Here is a 22047-nt window from a genome sequence, read left to right on the forward strand (position 1 = left end):
GTTGTTGTCCCCAGATGAGAGTTCCCTTGTGCTGCCTCAGTTGAATCTCCTTTACTTGACAGAGATGTGCCTGAGCAGCGGCCCTCCCCAGCCCTATCCCAAATCATACTTATTTTGCATATGAGATACCATGGTCATGAAGATTATTCTCCCAGGGTGAGGTTCATTCATTGCATTCTGGGTATGCTGACCCCTGTGATTTCCCCAAATGTGGGTAACTCGACTGCATTATTTGTGGTAGTGGGGGACTGTGTTTGTGTTTTCCTCTGGTCAGCTCTGGTAAAAGTCAGATTTCTATGTTTCAGATCTTCCTCTAGCCTTGTTCTTCTTTCGAGAGTTCCCTTGTGCTGCCTCAGTTGGATCTCCTTCACTTGACAGGGGGGTGCCCGAGCAGCGACCCTCCCCAGCTCAAGCCCAACTCCTACTTACCTGCCAGGTGAGATACTATGATCATGAAGGTGCTTCTTCCAGGGCAAGGCTCACCCATTGCACTCTGGGTGTGCTGCCCCTGCGATTTCCCCAAATGTGGGAAACTTGACTGCATAATTTGTGTTTCCCCTGGTCGGCTCTCGTATAATTCAGATCTCTTTGTCTCAGGTCTCTCTCCAGCCTAGTTTGCTGTCTGTTTCCACTTCTTTTTTCTTGAGCCCCTCCCTTTTATACCCTTGTGCACTATCCTGACTTCTCCTCCTGTCTGCTTACTTTGTGCCTTCCAATGCACAATGCAAACTACACACCCTTTTACTTGCCTTACAGAGCAGCTCTGGAGCTGTTACAGTGCCAAGCTGCTGTAAGAAATCAGCTTGAATGCTTCAGGGGCTGGGGCATTGTCAACATGAGCCCCACACCGAAGGAGGGTGGGGGTGTTTAATGCGAACTAAGGGTCATCCAAGCGCCGCAAAAGGCCGCCATGCCCTGCATACCCCTTTTCTCTTTTCATATGCAGATGAGGGATCCAGCCAACTTTGGCCCACTGCTTGGATGACATCACCGTATGCAAATCCGTCTTCTGCAGAACTTCCCCCAGGAATGCTTGTACTAGTTGTTGCATTTGGTTTGTTGTTTGGGGGTGCTTCAGTATTAGGCAGCCTTCTGCCCTCCCATGTTCATCTGAAAATATGTGTTCTCCCTGCAGTTGTTGTCCCCAGATGAGAGTTCCCTTGTGCTGCCTCAGTTGAATCTCCTTTACTTGACAGAGATGTGCCTGAGCAGCGGCCCTCCCCAGCCCTATCCCAAATCATACTTATTTTGCATAGGCGATACCATGGTCATGAAGATTGTTCTCCCAGGGTGAGGTTCATTCATTGCATTCTGGGTATGCTGACCCCTGTGATTTCCCCAAATGTGGGAAACTCGACTGCATTATTTGTGGTAGTGGGGGACTGTGTTTGTGCTTTCCTCTGGTCAGCTCTGGTAAAAGTCAGATTTCTTTGTCTCAGATCTTCCTCTAGCCTTGTTCTTCTTTCGAGAGTTCCCTTGTGCTGCCTCAGTTGGATCTCCTTCATTTGACAGGGGGTGCCCGAGCAGCAATCCTCCACAGCTCTGGCCCAACTCCTACTTACCTGCCAGGTGAGATACTATGATCTTCACTGTTAGGGCAATCAGGATGTGGAATTCCCTGCCAGGGAAGGTGGTAATGGCGGACTCTGTAATTGGATTTAAAAAAGGAATGGATACATTTCTGAATGAAAAAGCTATCCAAGGTTATAATACTTAAAATATCAACATGGTTAATCCGGGGGTAACATGAGTTGTAGTAGCTAACTAGTCATAAAACATTATTCAGCAAGTATGTAGAATCATCACAACTTAAAACAGGTTGAACACGATGGGCAATTTGCCTCTATTCAACCTCAAAAACTATGTTACTATATGTTACTATATTACTATGTTACTGTAGTATACAGAACACCACAATGCAATGAGCAGTGATAGTGAGCACTGATGAGGATACTAGAACTGACACTGAGCAGCAAGATGCAGCACTGGACTATTAGTAATGTACTGTAGTATGCTGAGCACAACAATGCAGCACAAGACAATGAGCAGTGATACTGAGCACTGATGAGGATACTACTGAGAACTGACACTGAGCAGGAGAGACACACTACTAGTATTACTGAGCAGCAATAAGTATCCACTGATACTGAGCACTGATATTGAGATTTCCACTGAGAGAATATAGCCACGTCCTCTCCGCTCTCTCTTCAATGCACGAGTAAAAATGGCGGCAACGCGCAGCTCTTTATATGGAATCCGAATCTCGCGAGAATCCGACAGCGGGATGATGACATTTTCCCTTGTTCAGGTTTTCCGAGTCAGGCGGGAACAACCGAGCCTGCCTCGGAGGAGGAGTTCGTGGGGTTCGTGGGGAATTCGGTTCTCGGAGAACCGAACCCGCTCCTCTCTACCTTATACCCATCAATTTTTTTTATTTTCAATCTAAGCCCCTGCAGTTTTCTGTAAGCATCTGCTTTGCTATGATGATCAACAAGTCACAAGGGCAAACACTCAGGGCTTGAGGCGTAGATCTTAGGACCAGCTGCTACAAGCATGGCAGAGGTGTCACTATCACTGGTGACACCCAGAGAGGTGGCGAGGGAGATTGTAATGCAGTGCGCGCAGATAAGCAGCGCAATGGTAAAAAGGAGGCATGGTTTCATAGGTAGGGGCGTGGCCTGGTGGCCTGAATCTACATTTTGTTGCTCCGGGTGTCCCGGGGGTTGGGGGCTGCACCGGGGACTAGTGTGTGAGCGGTGCTGGCTCCTGCACAGTGACATGGCATGGCCACTAGAGATGTGCACCGGAAATTTTTCGGGTTTTGTGTTTTGGTTTTGGGTTCGGTTCCGCGGCCGTGTTTTGGGTTTGAACGCGTTTTGGCTAAACCTCACCGAATTTTTTTTGTCGGATTCGGGTGTGTTTTGGATTCGGGTGTTTTTTTCAAAAAACCCTAAAAAACAGCTTAAATCATAGAATTTGGGAGTCATTTTGATCCCAAAGTATTATTAACCTCAATAACCATAATTTCCACTAATTTTCAGTCTATTCTTAACACCTTACACCTCACAATATTATTTTTAGTCCTAAAATTTGCACCGAGGTCGCTGGATGACTAAGCTCAGTGACCCAAGTGGCCGACACAAACACCTGGCCCATCTAGGAGTGGCACTGCAGTGTCACGCATGATGGCCCTTCCAAAAAACACTCCCCAAACAGCACATGACGCAAAAAAAAAAAGAGGCGCAATGAGGTAGCTGTGTGACTAAGCTCAGCGACCCAAGTGGCCGACACAAACACCTGGCCCATCTAGGAGTGGCACTGCAGTGTCACGCAGGATGGCCCTTCCAAAAAACACTCCCCAAACAGCACATGACGCAAAGAAAAAAAGAGGCGCAATGAGGTAGCTGTGTGACTAAGCTCAGCGACCCAAGTGGCCGACACAAACACCTGGCCCATCTAGGAGTGGCACTGCAGTGTCACGCAGGATGGCCCTTCCAAAAACACTCCCCAAACAGCACATGACGCAAAGAAAAAAAGAGGCGCAATGAGGTAGCTGTGTGACTAAGCTCAGCGACCCAAGTGGCCGACACAAACACCTGGCCCATCTAGGAGTGGCACTGCAGTGTCACGCAGGATGGCCCTTCCAAAAAACACTCCCCAAACAGCACATGACGCAAAGAAAAAAAGTGGCGCAATGAGGTAGCTGTGTGACTAAGCTCAGCGACCCAAGTGGACGACACAAACACCTGGCCCATCTAGGAGTGTCACTGCAGTGTCACGCAGGATGGCCCTTCCAAAAAACACTCCCCAAACAGCACATGACGCAAAGAAAAAAAGAGGCGCAATGAGGTAGCTGTGTGACTAAGCTCAGCGACCCAAGTGGCCGACACAAACACCTGGCCCATCTAGGAGTGGCACTGCAGTGTCACGCAGGATGGCCCTTCCAAAAAACACTCCCCAAACAGCACATGACGCAAAGAAAAATAAAAGAAAAAAGAGGTGCAAGGTGGAATTGCCTTGGGCCCTCCCACCCATCCTTATGTTGTATAAACAGGACATGCACACTTTAACCAACCCATCATTTCAGTGACAGGGTCTGCCACACGACTGTGACTGAAATGACGGGTTGGTTTGGACCCCCACCAAAAAAGAAGCAATAAATCTCTCCTTGCACAAACTGGCTCTATAGAGGCAAGATGTCCACCTCATCATCATCCTCCGATTCATCACCGTGTACATCCCCCTCCTCACAGATTATCAATTCGTCCCCACTGGAATCCACCATCTCAGCTCCCTGTATACTTTGTGGAGGCAATTGCTGCTGGTCAATGTCTCCACGGAGCAATTGATTATAATTCATTTTAATGAACATCATCTTCTCCACATTTTCTGGAAGTAACCTCGTACGCCGATTGCTGACAAGGTGAGCGGCGGCACTAAACACTCTTTCGGAGTACACACTTGTGGGAGGGCAACTTAGGTAGAATAAAGCCAGTTTGTGCAAGGGCCTCCAAATTGCCTCTTTTTCCTGCCAGTATACGTACGGACTGTCTGACGTGCCTACTTGGATGCGGTCACTCATATAATCCTCCACCATTCTTTCAATGGTGAGAGAATCATATGCAGTGACAGTAGACGACATGTCCGTAATCGTTGGCAGGTCCTTCAGTCCGGACCAGATGTCAGCATCAGCAGTCGCTCCAGACTGCCCTGCATCACCGCCAGCGGGTGGGCTCGGAATTCTGAGCCTTTTCCTCGCACCCCCAATTGCGGGAGAATGTGAAGGAGGAGCTGTTGACCGATCAAGTTCCGCTTGACTTGATAATTTTCTCACCAGCAGGTCTTTGAACCCCTGCAGACTTGTGTCTGCCGGAAAGAGAGATACAACGTAGGTTTTAAATCTAGGATCGAGCACGGTGGCCAAAATGTAGTGCTCTGATTTCAACAGATTGACCACCCGTGAATCCTGGTTAAGCGAATGAAGGGCTCCATCCACAAGTCCCACATGCCTAGCGGAATCGCTCTGTCTTAGCTCCTCCTTCAATGTCTCCAGCTTCTTCTGCAAAAGCCTGATGACGGGAATGACCTGACTCAGGCTGGCAGTGTCTGAACTGACTTCACGTGTGGCAAGTTCAAAAGGTTGCAGAACCTTGCACAACGTTGAAATCATTCTCCACTGCGCTTGAGACAGGTGCATTCCACCTCCTATATCGTGGTCAGATGTATAGGCTTGAATGGCCTTTTGCTGCTCCTCCATCCTCTGAAGCATATAGAGGGTTGAATTCCACCTCGTTTCCACTTCTTGCTTCAGATGATGGCAGGGCAGGTTCAGGCGTTTTTGGTGTTGCTCCAGTCTTCTGTACGTGGTGCCTGTACGCCGAAAGTGTCCCGCAATTCTTGTGGCCACCGACAGCATCTCTTGCACGCCCCTGTCGTTTTTTAAATAATTCTGCACCACCAAATTCAAGGTATGTGCAAAACATGGGACGTGCTGGAATTTGCCCAGATATAATGCACGCACAATATTGCTGGCGTTGTCCGATGCCACAAATCCACAGGAGAGTCCAATTGGGGTAAGCCATTCTGTGATGATCTTCCTCAGTTGCCGTAAGAGGTTTTCATCTGTGTGCGTATTCTGGAAAGCGGTGATACAAAGCGTAGCCTGCCTAGGAAAGAGTTGGCGTTTGCGAGATGCTGCTACTGGTGCCGCCGCTGCTGTTCTTGCGGCGGGAGTCAATACATCTACCCAGTGGGCTGTCACAGTCATATAGTCCTGAGTCTGCCCTGCTCCACTTGTCCACATGTCCGTGGTTAAGTGGACATTGGGTACAACTGCATTTTTTAGGACACTGGTGAGTCTTTTTCTGAGGTCTGTGTACATTTTCGGTATCGCCTGCCTAGAGAAATGGAACCTAGATAGTATTTGGTACCGGGGACACAGTACCTCAATCAAGTCTATAGTTGGCTCTGAAGTAATGATGGATACCGGAACCACGTTTCTCACTGCCCAGGATGCCAAGGCCTCAGTTATCCGCTTTGCAGCAGGATGACTGCTGTGATATTTCATCTTCCTCGCAAAGGACTGTTGGACAGTCAATTGCTTGGTGGAAGTAGTAAAAGTGGTCTTACGACTTCCCCTCTGGGATGACCATCGACTCCCAGCAGCAACAACAGCAGCGCCAGCAGCAGTAGGCGTTACACTCAAGGATGCATCGGAGGAATCCCAGGCAGGAGAGAACTCGTCAGAATTGCCAGTGACATGGCCTGCAGGACTATTGGCATTCCTGGGGAAGGAGGAAATTGACACTGAGGGAGTTGGTGGGGTGGTTTGCGTGAGCTTGGTTACAAGAGGAAGGGATTTACTGGTCAGTGGACTGCTTCCGCTGTCGCCCAAAGTTTTTGAACTTGTCACTGACTTATGATGAATGCGCTGCAGGTGACGTATAAGGGAGGATGTTCCGAGGTGGTTAACGTCCTTACCCCTACTTATTACAGCTTGACAAAGGCAACACACGGCTTGACACCTGTTGTCCGCATTTCTGTTGAAATACTTCCACACCGAAGAGCTGATTTTTTTGGTATTTTCACCAGGCATGTCAATGGCCATATTCCTCCCACGGACAACAGGTGTCTCGCCGGGTGCCTGACTTAAACAAACCACCTCACCATCAGAATCCTCCTTGTCAATTTCCTCCCCAGCGCCAGCAACACCCATATTCTCCTCATCCTGGTGTACTTCAACACTGACATCTTCAATCTGACTATCAGGAACTGGACTGCGGGTGCTCCTTCCAGCACTTGCAGGGGGCGTGCAAATGGTGGAAGGTGCATGCTCTTCACGTCCAGTGTTGGGAAGGTCAGGCATCGCAACCGACACAATTGGACTCTCCTTGTGGATTTGTGATTTTGAAGAACGCACAGTTCTTTGCTGTGCTTTTGCCAGCTTAAGTCTTTTCATTTTTCTAGCGAGAGACTGAGTGCTTCCATCCTCATGTGAAGCTGAACCACTAGCCATGAACATAGGCCAGGGCCTCAGCCGTTCCTTGCCACTCCGTGTGGTAAATGGCATATTGGCAAGTTTACGCTTCTCCTCCGACGATTTTTATTTAGATTTTTGAGTCATTTTTTTACTGATCTTTTGTGTTTTGGATTTTACATGCTCTGTACTATGACATTGGGCATCGGCCTTGGCAGACGACGTTGATGGAATTTCATCGTCTCGGCCATGACTAGTGGCAGCAGCTTCAGCACGAGGTGGAAGTGGATCTTGATCTTTCCCTATTTTTGGAACCTCAACATTTTTGTTCTCCATATTTTAATAGGCACAACTAAAAGGCACCTCAGGTAAACAATGGAGATGGATGGATACTAGTATACTTATGGATGACGAGTGACTGACGACACAGAGGTAGCTACAGCCGTGGACTACCGTACTGCGTCTGCTAGTATAGAGATGATAATTAATGATATAAAAAAAAATATATATATAACTACTGTAGGTATATATAATATAATGACGGACCTGGTGGACACTGTCAGCAGACTGCTAAACTACTAGTATGAAGAAGATAGAAAAAAACTTCCACCACAGGTAGGTAGGTATACAATTATGGACGAGCACTGACGACACAGAGATAGCCACAGCCGTGGCCTACCGTACTGCGTCTGCTAGTATAGAGATGATAATTAATGATATAAAAAAAAATATATATAACTACTGTAGGTATATATAATATAATGACGGACCTGGTGGACACTGTCAGCAGACTGCTAAACTACTAGTATGAAGAAGATAGAAAAAAAAAACCACCACAGTTAGGTATACAATTATGGACGAGTGACGACACAGAGGTAGGTACAGCCGTGGACTACCGTACTGCGTCTGCTAGTATAGATAATATACTAAATATATTACTACTGTAGGTATATAATATAATGACGGACCTGGTGGACACTGTCAGCAGACTCCTAAACTACTAGTATGAAGAAGATAGAAAAAAAAACCCCACCACAGGTAGGTATACAATTATGGACGAGCACTGACGACACAGAGGTAGGTACAGCCGTGGACTACCGTACTGCATCTGCTAGTATAGATAATATAATAAATATATTACTACTGTAGGTATATAATATAATGACGGACCTGGTGGACACTGTCAGCAGACTGCTAAACTACTAGTATGAAGAAGATAAAAAAAAAACCCCACCACAGGTAGTTAGGTATACAATTATGGATGAGCACTGACGACACAGAGATAGCCACAGCCGTGGACTACCGTACTGCGTCTGCTAGTATAGATAATATAATAAATATATTACTACTGTAGGTATATAATATAATGATGGACCTGGTGGACACTGTCAGTAGACTCCTAAACTACTAGTATGAAGAAGATAGAAAAAAAAAACCCACCACAGGTAGGTAGGTATACAATTATGGACGAGCACTGACGACACAGAGATAGCCACAGCCGTGGACTACCGTACTGCGTCTGCTAATATAGAGATGATAAAGATGAAAAAAAAAATATAACACTACTGCAGGTAAATATTTATATAATATATGTATGACGGACCTGCTGGACACTGTCAGCAGAATGCATTTATAGAATAAAAAAAAAACACCACAGGAGTGTTTAACTTTTTCAGGCAGACAATATACTGGTGGTCACACTGGCAGCAAAAGTGTGCACTGTACTCCTGCTATAACTGCTCCCCAGTCTCCCCCACAATTAAGCTGTGTGAGCAGTGAGCACTCAGCACAGTCAGATATACATAGATGATATATCATGCAGCACACTGAGGCTGAGCACAGATATGGTATGTGTATCGTTTTTTTTCAGGCAGAGAACGGATTATAAATAATAAAACTGGTGGTCACTATCAGCAAAACTCTGCACTACTGAGTACTCCTGACAAGTTCAACTGCTCCCCAAATTAGTAGTAAATCAAATGTCACTCGTCTCTATCTTCTAATCTAAACGGAGAGGACGCCAGCCACGTCCTCTCCCTATCAATCTCAATGCACGTGTGAAAATGGCGGCGACGCGCGGCTCCTTATATAGAATCCAAGTCTCGTGAGAATCCGACAGCGGGATGATGACGTTCGGGCGCGCTCGGGTTAACCGAGCAAGGCGAGAGGATCCGAGTCTGCTCGGACCCGAGCAAAAAAGGGTGAAGTTCGGGCGGGTTCGGATTCCGAGGAACCGAACCCGCTCATCTCTTATGGCCACCCAGCATGACGCCTCCCTTCTTGACCATGCTGTAATTGCAGTCGCACTGCAGTTCAGCGTGATCATAAAAAATGGTGTAGCCTCCTGCTGGTGCAGACTGTATGTGCGCGCAGGAAGCCGCCACCATTTTTGTGATCACAGCGGCTGAATGTGATGTCATACAGCTGCTGTGACCACGCCCCCTGTGTCTCCTCCATTGCAGACCCCATTTTGAAGCCTTGCCCCCGCACCGCTCCATCCCTGACATGGAAATGGAGTGTTGCTGACCCCCCTCTCCCCCCCTGCCCCGATTGACAGGCAGAGGCGATCGCATTCTCTGCGGGGTGCCGCAGAAAATGCAGGCACATGCGTATGCTCTTAGCAATTTTTGCAGTTGGATCACTTATTGTGATTGCAATCCAACCTGAATCAGGCCCTATTACCTATCACAATGCGCTGCGGGCAGTACAAAATTGGTTTAATATAGGAGAAAAACCCCCAGACCTGTGCTCCTTAACTGTACCTGGTGGCTAGTGGAGCGGCTGCCCAGTAATCAGTGTCCACGCCAGTGCACACACGGTCCACCCCCTACGGCCACGCTCCCCTTCATCAGCGGCCTCGTGATCCGGAAGGGCGGTGTGTGTGTGACTGACCTTAGGAAGAAACCGGAGCCTCCGCTGCAGTGACCCAGCAACCAGGGCACGGGAGTATACAGCGCCGCTGGGAGTGATGAAGCTGCAGTAAAGATGTCTATTAGACCTAGCCTGCTGCAGCCCTTGTAGATTCTCATAAAACAAGTTCTTCTTTTCTTGTCAAAATGAATAGCTAAGAATTGGCTTCCTGAGGCAGGCCCCTGTTAAGTGGCCTGCTACTGAAGGCACCAACTACAAACTGAGCTCCCTGTTCATGGAAGCGGGGTTATAGAGGAGGATGCGCTGAGCATCTTGGGAACAGTCAAAAGCTTTGAGTCGGTTGGTGCCTCAGATCAAGATCCTACTCTACACCCCAATGTGAATCCTTGTGGAGTCCTGTGTACCCCACAGAAGAAATTAATGTGTCACACCCATTGGCAGCAACCTTAGAATAGCTGCTGATGGGCACAATTGAGAAAGGAAGGGGGGGGGGGGACATTTGAATCCAGCACATAGATGCAATTCAAATATGTAATTTGTACCTTCCTATTTTAAAATATAATGGATGAACTTCACCCTGTGAGAACAATCTTCATGATCAAGAGATCTCATATGCAAAATAAGTATGAGTTGGGATAGGGCTGGGGAGGGTGGCTGCTCGGGCAGCCCCTCCCCCATCAAGTTAAGGAGATTCAACTGAGGAAGCACAAGGGAACTCTCGTCTGGGGACAACAACTGCAGGGAGACCACATCTTTTCAGATGAACATGGGAGGGCGGAAGGCTGCCTAATACTGAAGCACCATCAAATATCAAACCATATGCAACAACTAGTACAAGCATTCCTGGGGGAAGGTCTGCAGCAGACGGATTTGCATACGGTGATGTCATCCAAGCAGTGGGCCAAAGTTGGCTGGAACCCTCATCTGCATATGAAAAGAGAAAAGGGGCATGCAGGGCATGGCGGCCTTTTGCGGTGCTTGGATGACCCCTAGTTCGCATTAAACACCCCCACCCTCCTTTGGTGTGGGGCTCATGTTGGCTATGCCCCAGCCCCTGAAGCATTCAAGCTGATTTCTTGCAGCAGCTGGGCACTGTAACAGCTCCAGAGCTGCTCTGTAAGGCAACTAAAAGGGTGTGGGCCCTGCAGCACCACCTGTAGTTCGCATTGTGCGTTGGAAGGCACAAAGTAAGCAGACGGGAGAAGTCAGGATAGTGCGCAAGGGCATAGAAGGGAGTGGCTCCAGAAAAGAGAAGTGGAAACAGACAGCAAACTAGGCTGGAGAGAGACCTGAGACAAAGAGATCTGAATTATACGAGAGCCGACCAGGGGAAACACAAATTATGCAATCAAGTTTCCCACATTTGGGGAAATCACAGGAGCAGCACACCCAGAGTGCAATGGGTGAGCCTTGCCCTGGGAGAAGCACCTTCATGATCATAGTATCTCACCTGGCAGGTAAGTAGGAGTTGGGCTAGAGCTGGGGAGGGTCACTGCTCGGGCACCCCCCTGTCAAGTGAAGGAGATCCAACTGAGGCAGCACAAGGGAACTCTCGAAAGAAGAACAAGGCTAGAGGAATATATGAGACAAAGAAATCTGACTTTTACCAGAGCTGACCAGAGGAAAACACAAACACAGTCCCCCACTACCACAAAAAATGCAGGCGAGTTTCCCACATTTGGGGAAATCACAGGGGTCAGCATACCCAGAATGCAATGAATGAACCTCACCCTGGGTGAACAATCTTCATGACCATGGTGTCTCCTATGCAAAATAAGTATGATTTGGGATAGGGCGGGGAGGGCCGCTGCTCAGGCACATCTCTGTCAAGTAAAGGAGATTCAACTGAGGCAGCACAAGGGAACTCTCATCTGGGGACAACAACTGCAGGGAGAACACATATTTTCAGATGAACATGGGAGGGCAGAAGGCTGCCTAATACTGAAGCACCCCCAAACAACAAACCAAATGCAACAACTAGTGCAAGCATTCCTGGGGCAAGGCCTGCAGCAGATGGATTTGCATATGGTGATGTCATCCAAGCAGTGGGTCAAAGTTGGCTTCAACCCTCATCTGCATATGAAAAGAGAAAAGGGGCGTGCAGGGCATGGCGGCCTTTTGCGGTGCTTGGATTACCCCTAGTTCGCATTAAACACCCCCACCCACCTTTGGTGTGGGGCTCATGTTGGCCATGCCCCATCCCCTGAAGCATTCAAGCTGATTTCTTGCAGCAGCAGGGCACTGTAACAGCTCCAGAGCTGCTCTTTAAGGCAAGTAAAAGATTGTGTGGGCCCTGCAGCACTACCTGTAGTTTGCATTGTGCATTGGAAGGCACAAAGTAAGCAGACGGGAGGAGAAGTCAGGATAGTGCACAAGGGTATAGAAGGGAGGGGCTCAAGATAAAAGAAGTGGAAACAGACAGCAAACTAGGCTGGAGAAAGACCTGAGACAAAGAGATCTGAATTATACGAGAGCCGACCAGAGGAAACACAAATTATGCAGTCAAGTGTCCCACATTTGGGGAAATCGTAGGAGCAGCACACCCAGAGTGCAATGGGTGAGCCTTGCCCTGGGAGAAGCACCTTCCTGATCATAGTATCTCACCTGGCAGGTAAGTAGGAGTTGGGCTAGAGCTGGGGAGGGTCGCTGCTCGGGCACCCCCCTGTCAAGTGAAGGAGATCCACCTGAGGCAGCACAAGGGAACTCTCGAAAGAAGAACAAGGCTAGAGGAAAATCTGAGACAAAGAAATCTGAGTTTTAACAGAGCTGACCAGAGGAAAGCACAAACACAGTCCCCCACTACCACAAATAATGCAGTCGAGTTTCCCACATTTGGGGAAATCACAGGGGTCAGCATACCCAAAATGCAATGAATGAACCTCACCCTGGGAGAACAATCTTCATGACCATGGTATCTCCTATGCAAAATAAGTATGATTTGGGATAGGGCTGGGGAGGGCCGCTGCTCATGCACATCTCTGTCAAGTAAAGGAGATTCAACTGAGGCAGCACAAGGGAACTCTCATCTGGGGACAACAACTGCAGGGAGAACACATATTTTCAGATGAACATGGGAGGGCAGAAGGCTGCCTAATACTGAAGCACCCCCAAACAACAAACCAAATGCAACAACTAGTGCAAGCATTCCTGGGGGAAGTTCTGCAGAAGACGGATTTGCATACGGTGATGTCATCCAAGCAGAGGGCCAAAGTTGGCTGGAACCCTCATCTGCATATGAAAAGAGAAAAGGGGTATGCAGGGCATGGCGGCCTTTTGCGGCGCTTGGATGACCCTTAGTTCGCATTAAACACCCCCACCCTCCTTCGGTGTGGGGCTCATGTTGGCCATGCCCCATCCCCTGAAGCATTCAAGCTGATTTCTTGCAGCAGCTTGGCACTGTATCAGCTCCAGAGCTGCTCTGTAAGGCAAGTAAAAGGGTGTGGGCCCTGCAGCACTACCTGTAGTTTGCATTGTGCATTGGAAGGCACAAAGTAAGCAGACAGGAGGAGAAGTCAGGATAGTGCACAAGGGTATAAAAGCGAGTTTCCCACATTTGGGAAAATCACAGGGGTCAGCATACCCAGAATGCAATGAATGAACCTCACCCTGGGAGAACAATCTTCATGACCATGGTATCTCCTATGCAAAATAAGTATGATTTGGGATAGGGCTGGGGAGGGCCGCTGCTCAGGCACATCTCTGTCAAGTAAAGGAGATTCAACTGAGGCAGCACAAGGGAACTCTCATCTGGGGACAACAACTGCAGGGAGAACACATATTTTCAGATAAAAATCTTGGTCATGCTCTGGTTTCTCTTCAGAACGAACAAATCTTTCGCCTTTTACTAAAGATTTCCGTGGAGAGGAGCAAAACCGAGTTTTATCTCAATTTTTGCATGCCCCATCTTTTTGGGGTTTCTTTTATCGGTTTAAAGATAGAATGAGTGTGCTTTAATGTAAGCTCATTTGCATAGAAATGACAGTAAATGTTTGTTTCTTTTCAAACAGAACTTTCTTGACCATGCTACTTGCTTGAAAGATCTGGGAGCACATGGAATACAGTACAAACCATGCTTATAGCAAGGAGAAGCCAGGTGAGAAATCTGCTTACTTTCAAGTTGGGCGCTCACTTTGATCTGAATGAGGACTGCTGGCACAGCATTTAGGCGACAGGTGGAATCTTGGTCATGCTCTGGTTTCTCTTCAGAACGAACAAATCTTTCGCCTTTTATTAAAGATTTCTGTGGAGAGGAGCAAAACTGAGTTTTATCTCAATTTTTGCATGCCCCATATTATTGGGGTTTCTTTTATCAGTTTCTTGTTAGCTTTAATGTAAGTTTATTTGCATAACAATGACTATAAATGTCTGTTTCTTTTCAAGCAGAACTTTCTTGACCATTCTAATTGCTTGAAAGATCTGGGAGCACATGGAAAAGAGTACAAACCATGCTTATAGCAAGGGGAAGCCTGGTGAGAAATCTGCTTTCTTTCTTTCAAATTGGGTGCTCACTTTGCGCTGAATGAGGACTGCTGGCATGGCACTCAGGCGACAGGTGGAATCTTGGTCATACTCTGGTTTCTCTTCAAAACAAACAGATCTTTCGCCTTTTACTAAAGATTTCCGTGGAGAGGAGCAAAACTGAGTTTTATCTCAATTTTTGCATGCTCCGTCTTATTGGGGTTTCTTTTATCGGTTTAAAGATAGAACGAGTGTGCTTTAATGTAAGCTCATTTGCATAGAAATGACAGTAAATGTTTGTTTCTTTTCAAACAGAACTTTCTTGACTATACTAAATGCTTGAAAGATCTGGGAGCACATGGAAAAGAGTACAAACCATGTTTATAGCAAGGGGAAGCCTGGTGAGAAATCTGCTTTCTTTCTTTCAAATTGGGTGCTCACTTTGAGCTGAATGAGGACTGCTGGCATGGCACTCAGGCGACAGGTGGAATCTTGGTCATGTTCTGGTTTCTCTTCAGAACGAACAAAACTTTCGCCTTTTACTAAAGATTTCCGTGGAGAGGAGCAAAACTGAGTTTTATCTCAATTTTTGCATGCCCCATCTTATTGGGATTTTATTTTATCGGTTTAAAGATAGAACGAGTGTGCTTTAATGTAAGCTCATTTGCATAGAAATGACAGTAAATGTTTGTTTCTTTTCAAACAGAACTTTCTTGACCACACTAATTGCTTGAAAGATCTGGGAGCACATGGAAAAGAGTACAAACCATGTTTATAGCAAGGGGAAGCCTGGTGAGAAATCTGCTTTCTTTCTTTCAAATTGGGTGCTCACTTTGAGCTGAATGAGGATTGCTGGCATGGCACTCAGGCGACAGGTGGAATCTTGGTCATGCTCTGGTTTCTCTTCAAAACGAACAGATCTTTCGCCTTTTACTAAAGATTTCCGTGGAGAGGAGCAAAACTGAGTTTTATCTCAATTTTTGCATGCTCCGTCTTATTGGGGTTTCTTTTATCGGTTTAAAGATAGAACGAGTGTGCTTTAATGTAAGCTCATTTGCATAGAAATGACAGTAAATGTTTGTTTCTTTTCAAACAGAACTTTCTTGACTATACTAATTGCTTGAAAGATCTGGGAGCACATGGAAAAGAGTACAAACCATGTTTATAGCAAGGGGAAGCCTGGTGAGAAATCTGCTTTCTTTCTTTCAAATTGGGTGCTCACTTTGAGCTGAATGAGGACTGCTGGCATGGCACTCAGGCGACAGGTGGAATCTTGGTCATGTTCTGGTTTCTCTTCAGAACGAACAAATCTTTCGCCTTTTACTAAAGATTTCCGTGGAGAGGAGCAAAACTGAGTTTTATCTCAATTTTTGCATGCCCCATCTTATTGGGGTTTTATTTTATCGGTTTAAAGATAGAACGAGTGTGCTTTAATGTAAGCTCATTTGCATAGAAATGACAGTAAATGTTTGTTTCTTTTCAAACAGAACTTTCTTGACCACACTAATTGCTTGAAAGATCTGGGAGCACATGGAAAAGAGTACAAACCATGTTTATAGCAAGGGGAAGCCTGGTGAGAAATCTGCTTTCTTTCATTCAAATTGGGTGCTCACTTTCAGCTGAATGAGAACTGCTGGCATGGCACTCAGGCGACAGGTGGAATCTTGGTCATGCTCTGGTTTCTCTTCAGAACTAACAAATATTTCGCCTTTTATTAAAGATTTCCGTGGAGAGGAGCAAAACTGAGTTTTATCTCAATTTTTGCATGCCCCATATTATTGGGGTTTCTTTTATCAGTTTAAAGACAGAACGAGTGTGCTTTCGTGTTAGCTTTAATGTAAGTTTATTTGCATAACAATGACAGTAAATGTTGTTTCTTTTCAAACAGAACTTTCTTGACCATGCTACTTGCTTAAAGGTCTGGGAGCACATGGAAAACAGTACAAACCATGCAGTATCACAAGAGCCTTTATTTGATCTTTCATGAAGATAGAGCAGAATTGAGGACACGTCAACAATTTCTGCCGAAGGTGGTTCATCTTTCCACATGGTGCCTTTGGCCACTGACACCTTCGTTGAGTCAAAGTCTCTGGCTGTGGTCAGAACTTTGAAAATGTATGTCACCAGAACGGTTCAGATTAGGAAAACAGAGGCTCTGTTTGTCCTGTATGCTCCCAACAGGATTTGGTGTCCTGCTTCCATGCAGACCATTATGCGCTGGATCTGTGGTAAGATTCAGCATGCTCGTTCCACGGCAGGATTGCCGTTACTGAAGTAGGTGAAGACCCATTCTACAAGAAAGGTGGGTTCATCCTTGGCAGCTGGTCGGGGAGTCTCGGCATTGCAACTTTGCCGAGCAGCTATTTAGTAAACACTTTTGCTAAGTTTTACAAGTTTGATACCTTGGCTGATGATAACCTTAAGTTGGGTCATTCGGTGCTGCAGAGTCGTACGCACTCTCCCACCCGTTCAAGAGCTTTGGTATAACCCCATGGTTCTTAATGTGACCCCAGCATCCTCTAGGTCGTATGAGAAAATAGGATTTTAATACCTACCGGTAAATCCTTTTCTCTTAGTCTGTAGAGGATGCTGGGCACCCGTCCCAGTCCATACTGTGTCTGCAGTTATTACTTGTGGTTATACACATGTTGTGTTATGGTTCTGGTCAGCTTTTTGCTGCAATTGTTCATGCCGTTGGCTTGTGTTCTGTTGAATGCCACGTTCTGCGGCATGTTTAAGGTGTGAGCTGGTAAGATGCTCACCTTAGTTTAACAATAAATCCTTTCCTCGAAATGTCCGTCTCCCTGGGCACAGTTCCTATAACTGGAGTCTGGAGGAGGGGCATAGAGGGAGGAGCCAGTTCACACCCTTTGAAAGTCTTAAAGTGCCCATGTCTCTTGCGGATCCCGTCTATACCCCATGGTTCTTAATGTGACCCCAGCATCCTCTACGGACTAAGAGAAAAGAATGCCCTTGCGCACTATCCTGACTTCTCCTCCCGTCTGCTTACTTTGTGCCTTCCAACGCACAATGCGAACTACAGGTGGTGCTGCAGGGCCCACACCCTTTTACTTGCCTTACAGAACAGCTCTGGAGCTGTTACAGTGCCCAGCTGCTGCAAGAAATCAGCTTGAATGCTTCAGGGGATGGGGCATGGCCAACATGAGCCCCACACCAAAGGAGGGTGGGGGTGTTTAATGTGAACTAGGGGTCATCCAAGCACTGCAAAAGGCCGCCATGCCCTGCATGCCCCTTTTCTCTTTTCATATGCAGATGAGGGTTCCAGTCAACTTTGGCCCACTGCTTGGATAACATCACCGTATGCAAATCCGTCTGCTGCAGACCTTCCCCCAGGAATGCTTGTACTAGTTGTTGCATATGGTGCTTCAGTATTAGGCAGCCTTCCGCCCTCCCATGTTCATCTGAAAAGATGTGGTCTCCCTGCAGTTGTTGTCCCCAGACGAGAGTTCCCTTGTGCTTCCTCAGTTGAATCTCCTTAACTTGACGGGGGAGGTGCTGCCCGAGCAGCCCTCCCCAGCCCTATCCCAACTCATATTTATTTTGCATATGAGATCTCTTGATCATGAAGATTGTTCTCACAGGGTGAGGTTCATCCATTATATTTTAAAATAGGAAGGTACGAATTACATATTTGAATTGCATCTATGTGCTGGATTCAAATGTCCCCCCCCCCTTCCTTTCTCAATTGTGCCCGTCAGCAGCTATTCTAAGGTTGCTGCCAATGGGTGTGACACATTAATTTCTTCTGTGGGGTACACTGGACTCCACAAGGATTCACATTGGGGTGTAGAGTAGGATCTTGATCTGAGGCACCAACCGGCTCAAAGCTTTTGACTGTTCCCAAGAAGCTCAGTGCATTCTCCTCTATAACCCCGCTTCCATGAACAGGGAGCTCAGTTTGTAGTTGGTGCCTTCAGTAGCAGGCCAATTAACAGGGGCCTGCCTCAGGCAGCCTATTCTTAGCTATTAATTTTGACAAGAAAAGAAGAACTTGTTTTATGAGAATCTACAAGGGCTGCAGCAGGCTAGGTCTAATAGACATCTTTACTGCAGCTTCATCACTCCCAGCGGCGCTGTATACTCCCGTGCCCTGGTTGCTGGGTCACTGCAGCGGAGGCTCCGGTTTCATCCTAAGGTCAGTCACACACACACCACCCTTCCGGATCACGAGGCCGCTGCTGAAGGGGAGCGAGGCCGTAGGGGGTGGGCCGCGTGCGCACTGCGGTGGACACTGATTACTGGGCAGCCGCTCCACTAGCCACCAGGTACAGTTAAGGAGCACAGGTCTGGGGGGTTTTCTCCTATATTAACCCAATTTTGTACTGCCCGCAGCGCATTGTGATAGGTAATAGGGCCTGATTCAGGTTGGATTGCAATCACAATAAGCGATCCAACTGCAAAAATTGCTAAGAGCATACGCATGTGCCTGCATTTTCTGCGGCACCCCGCAGAGAATGTGATCGCCTCTGCCTGTCAATCGGGGCGGGGAAGGGGGGGAGAGGTGGGTCAGCAACACTCCATTTCCAAGTCAGGGATGGAGCGGTGCGGGGGCAAGGCTTCAAAATGGGGTCTGCAACGGAGGAGACACAGGGGGCGTGGTCACAGCGACTGTATGACATCACATTCAGCCGCTGTGATCACAAAAATGGTGGCGGCTTCCTGCGCGCACATACAGTCTGCACCAGCAGGAGCCTACACCATTTTTTATGATCACGCTGAACTGCAGTGCGACTGCAATTACAGCATGGTCAAGAAGGGAGGCGTCATGCTGGGTGGCCATGCCCTGTCACTTTGCAGGAGCCAGCACCGCTCACACACTAGTCCCCGGGTGCAGCCCCCAACCCCCGGGACACCCGGAGCAACAAAATGTAGATTCAGGCCACCAGGCCACGCCCCTACCTATGAAACCATGCCTCCTTTTTACCATTGCACTGCTTATCTGCGCGCACTGCATTACAATCTCCCTCGCCACCTCTCTGGGTGTCACCAGTGATAGTGACACCTCTGCCATGCTTGTAGCAGCTGGTCCTAAGATCTACGCCTCAAACCCTGAGTGTTTGCCCTTGTGACTTGTTGATCATCATAGCGAAGCAGATGCTTACAGAAAACTGCAGGGGCTTAGATTGAAAATAAAAAAATTGATAGGGTATAAGGTAGAGAGGAGCGGGTTCGGTTCTCCGAGAACCGAATTCCCCACGAACTCCACGTGGTTTACACTGGTCCGAGGCAGGCTCGGTTGTTCCCGCCTGACTCGGAAAACCTGAACAAGGGAAAATGTCATCATCCCGCTGTCGGATTCTCGCGAGATTCGGATTCCATATAAAGAGCTGCGCGTTGCTGCCATTTTTACTCGTGCATTGAAGAGAGAGCGGAGAGGACGTGGCTATGTTCTCTCAGTGGAAATCTCAATATCAGTGCTCAGTATCAGTGGTTACTTATTGCTGCTCAGTAATACTAGTAGTGTGTCTCTCCTGCTCAGTGTCAGTTCTCAGTAGTATCCTCATCAGTGCTCAGTATCACTGTTCATTGTCTTGTGCTGCATTGTGTTGCTCAGCATACTACAGTACATTACTAATAGTCCAGTGCTGCATCTTGCTGCTCAGTGTCAGTTCTAGTATCCTCATCAGTGCTCACTATCACTGCTCATTGCATTGTGGTGTTCTGTATACTACAATAACATAGTAATATAGTAACATAGTTTTTGAGGTTGAATAGAGGCAAATTGCCCATCGTGTTCAACCTGTTTTAAGTTGTGATGATTCTACATACTTGCTGAATAATGTTTTATGACTAGTTAGCTACTATAACTCATGTTACCCCCGGATTAACCATGTTGATATTTTAAGTATTATAACCTTGGATAGCTTTTTCATTCAGAAATGTATCCATTCCTTTTTTAAATCCAATTACAGAGTCCGCCATTACCACCTTCCCTGGCAGGGAATTCCACATCCTGATTGCCCTAACAGTGAAGAACCCTTTCCTCCATTGCGTTCTGAACTTTCCTCCAGTCGCAGCGAGTGACCACGTGTTCTTTTAATAAATAATTCCTCTGATAACTCTTTGTTATGTATCTTTACATATTTGAAGATATTAATAATATCTCCTCTTAGGCACCTCTTTTCTAGTGTATAAATATTCAGCCTAGTAAGTCTTTCCTTATAGTCCAGTACTTTTAGGCCTTTAATCAATTTAGTCTTCAGGATCTCTGACACTTCCATGAGCAGCAGAGTAGTGCAATGGAAGCATGCTGGGCCCATAACCCAGAGGTCGATTGATCGAAACTATCCTCTGCTATGTGCATTTTTTTTTTATAATTAAAGTAATCAAAAACTGGGATTGATATTTTGGCACTTTTATTTTTACTTAAAGTACAATAACTTTTATCATTTTAATTTGTTTTAATAGTATATTGACAGCATTGTTTTCTTTAAAAAATCCTCTTAATTTTCTTTACCCTATTACTGAAATGGTAATTGACAAAAACAAACTACATTGTCACCAGAAGAGCAATGCAAAATGTACAAGTGATATATGAAAATCATCTTCCATCTTGAATTTCAATGATGCATTGGGACAACAATTTGTGAGAAACATCTTCACCCATAAAGAAAGATTTTCTTAATTCCTTACCTGTGTGCTGATTAGATATCACCTTGTTTTCACATTAAACAGACTTCCCCATGAGGAAGCAGCAAGGATGCAGTGACGTTTCCTGGTGTCAACCTGTATTATTTCAGTAGACATTGAAATGAGGATGCATCTTTGATGCCTTTCCAATGAAGCAAGTTTAATTCAGTAATAGGTGAAAAACCATTCCTACAAAGGTGTTAATCAGAGACTTGGCTTTGTGGACACTTTTCAGAGAGCAAATTTGTTAGCATAAACATAAAATCAGAAAATGAAGAGCTGTTTAATCACTCAATTGGACTTTTCTGCCAGCATAATTTTTTTTCTCTGCAACTCACTGCTAAATTGTGCTTCCTAGCTGTTTTTTTATAAAATCACTTAATCAAATCTAACTCTGATTACATCAGAGAAGGCCAGGTACCCTACACCATAAGGGAGGTTTTTGAAATTTTGACTTGTCTACTTAAAGATCACCAAAATCTGATTACAAGGTCAATTACATCCCTGGGTGGGATTGAACCACCAACCTTTTGGTTAATAGCCAAACATGCTAACCGATTGCGCCACAGAGACACCTTGCGAAAGTCAATACTGACAAAGGCTAATAAGCATTCATCTAGAACGTTTCCTAGAAAAACTTTAAAAAGTCAATAATCTGGAGAATTTTTGTAAGAAACACATTGGTACTTTCCCATGATGAGTGAGTGCTTCAGGATTTCTTGCACTTACATGGGCTATTAACCAAAAGGTTGGTGGTTCAATCCCACCCAGGGATGTAATTGACCTTGTCATCAGATTTTGGTGATCTTTAAGTAGACAAGTCAAAATTTCAAACCCCCTCTTATGGTGTAGGGTACCTGGCCTTCTCTGACGTAATCAGAGTTAGATTTAATTAAGTGATTTTATAAAAAACAGCTAGGAAGCACAATTTAGCAGTGGGTTGCAGAGAAAAAAATAACATTTTAAACCTACCGGTAATTTTTTTTTCTCGTAGTCCGTAGAGGATGATGGGGACTCCGTAAGGACCATGGGGGATAGACGGGCTCCGCAGCAGACATGGGCACTTTAAGAAAGACTTTAGATCTGGGTGT

The 22047-nt window shown here is 46.3% G+C and overlaps 14 non-coding genes and 1 pseudogene across 14 annotated transcripts; 10 read left to right on the top strand and 5 right to left on the bottom strand.

Annotated features, from left to right (window-relative positions):
- Positions 1 to 105: 105 nt before the first annotated feature.
- LOC135018863 (U1 spliceosomal RNA) lies at positions 106 to 269 on the top strand. The gene has a single exon (XR_010216495.1). It is a non-coding gene; the product is annotated as a U1 spliceosomal RNA (small nuclear RNA).
- A 152-nt stretch (positions 270 to 421) lies between these two features.
- On the top strand, positions 422 to 584 carry LOC135018971 (U1 spliceosomal RNA). Its single transcript, XR_010216591.1, has one exon. It is a non-coding gene; the product is annotated as a U1 spliceosomal RNA (small nuclear RNA).
- A 655-nt stretch (positions 585 to 1239) lies between these two features.
- LOC135018780 (U1 spliceosomal RNA) lies at positions 1240 to 1403 on the top strand. The gene has a single exon (XR_010216414.1). It is a non-coding gene; the product is annotated as a U1 spliceosomal RNA (small nuclear RNA).
- Positions 1404 to 11149: 9746 nt separating this feature from the next.
- LOC135019018 (U1 spliceosomal RNA) lies at positions 11150 to 11312 on the bottom strand. Its single transcript, XR_010216633.1, has one exon. It is a non-coding gene; the product is annotated as a U1 spliceosomal RNA (small nuclear RNA).
- A 152-nt stretch (positions 11313 to 11464) lies between these two features.
- Positions 11465 to 11628, bottom strand: LOC135018854 (U1 spliceosomal RNA). Its single transcript, XR_010216486.1, has one exon. It is a non-coding gene; the product is annotated as a U1 spliceosomal RNA (small nuclear RNA).
- A 675-nt stretch (positions 11629 to 12303) lies between these two features.
- Positions 12304 to 12466, bottom strand: LOC135018941 (U1 spliceosomal RNA). The gene has a single exon (XR_010216568.1). It is a non-coding gene; the product is annotated as a U1 spliceosomal RNA (small nuclear RNA).
- Positions 12467 to 12618: 152 nt separating this feature from the next.
- LOC135018766 (U1 spliceosomal RNA) lies at positions 12619 to 12782 on the bottom strand. Its single transcript, XR_010216400.1, has one exon. It is a non-coding gene; the product is annotated as a U1 spliceosomal RNA (small nuclear RNA).
- Positions 12783 to 13375: 593 nt separating this feature from the next.
- Positions 13376 to 13503, bottom strand: LOC135019054 (U1 spliceosomal RNA; annotated as a pseudogene).
- A 144-nt stretch (positions 13504 to 13647) lies between these two features.
- LOC135019061 (U5 spliceosomal RNA) lies at positions 13648 to 13763 on the top strand. The gene has a single exon (XR_010216662.1). It is a non-coding gene; the product is annotated as a U5 spliceosomal RNA (small nuclear RNA).
- Positions 13764 to 14033: 270 nt separating this feature from the next.
- LOC135019094 (U5 spliceosomal RNA) lies at positions 14034 to 14149 on the top strand. The gene has a single exon (XR_010216693.1). It is a non-coding gene; the product is annotated as a U5 spliceosomal RNA (small nuclear RNA).
- A 264-nt stretch (positions 14150 to 14413) lies between these two features.
- LOC135019087 (U5 spliceosomal RNA) lies at positions 14414 to 14529 on the top strand. Its single transcript, XR_010216687.1, has one exon. It is a non-coding gene; the product is annotated as a U5 spliceosomal RNA (small nuclear RNA).
- Positions 14530 to 14803: 274 nt separating this feature from the next.
- On the top strand, positions 14804 to 14919 carry LOC135019095 (U5 spliceosomal RNA). The gene has a single exon (XR_010216694.1). It is a non-coding gene; the product is annotated as a U5 spliceosomal RNA (small nuclear RNA).
- A 275-nt stretch (positions 14920 to 15194) lies between these two features.
- Positions 15195 to 15310, top strand: LOC135019084 (U5 spliceosomal RNA). Its single transcript, XR_010216684.1, has one exon. It is a non-coding gene; the product is annotated as a U5 spliceosomal RNA (small nuclear RNA).
- A 274-nt stretch (positions 15311 to 15584) lies between these two features.
- LOC135019069 (U5 spliceosomal RNA) lies at positions 15585 to 15700 on the top strand. Its single transcript, XR_010216669.1, has one exon. It is a non-coding gene; the product is annotated as a U5 spliceosomal RNA (small nuclear RNA).
- Positions 15701 to 15975: 275 nt separating this feature from the next.
- Positions 15976 to 16091, top strand: LOC135019108 (U5 spliceosomal RNA). Its single transcript, XR_010216707.1, has one exon. It is a non-coding gene; the product is annotated as a U5 spliceosomal RNA (small nuclear RNA).
- The last annotated feature ends 5956 nt before the right edge of the window (positions 16092 to 22047 follow it).

Source organism: Pseudophryne corroboree, unplaced genomic scaffold (assembly GCF_028390025.1).
Source record: "Pseudophryne corroboree isolate aPseCor3 unplaced genomic scaffold, aPseCor3.hap2 scaffold_330, whole genome shotgun sequence".
In the NCBI taxonomy this organism is placed as follows: Eukaryota; Metazoa; Chordata; class Amphibia; order Anura; family Myobatrachidae; genus Pseudophryne; species Pseudophryne corroboree.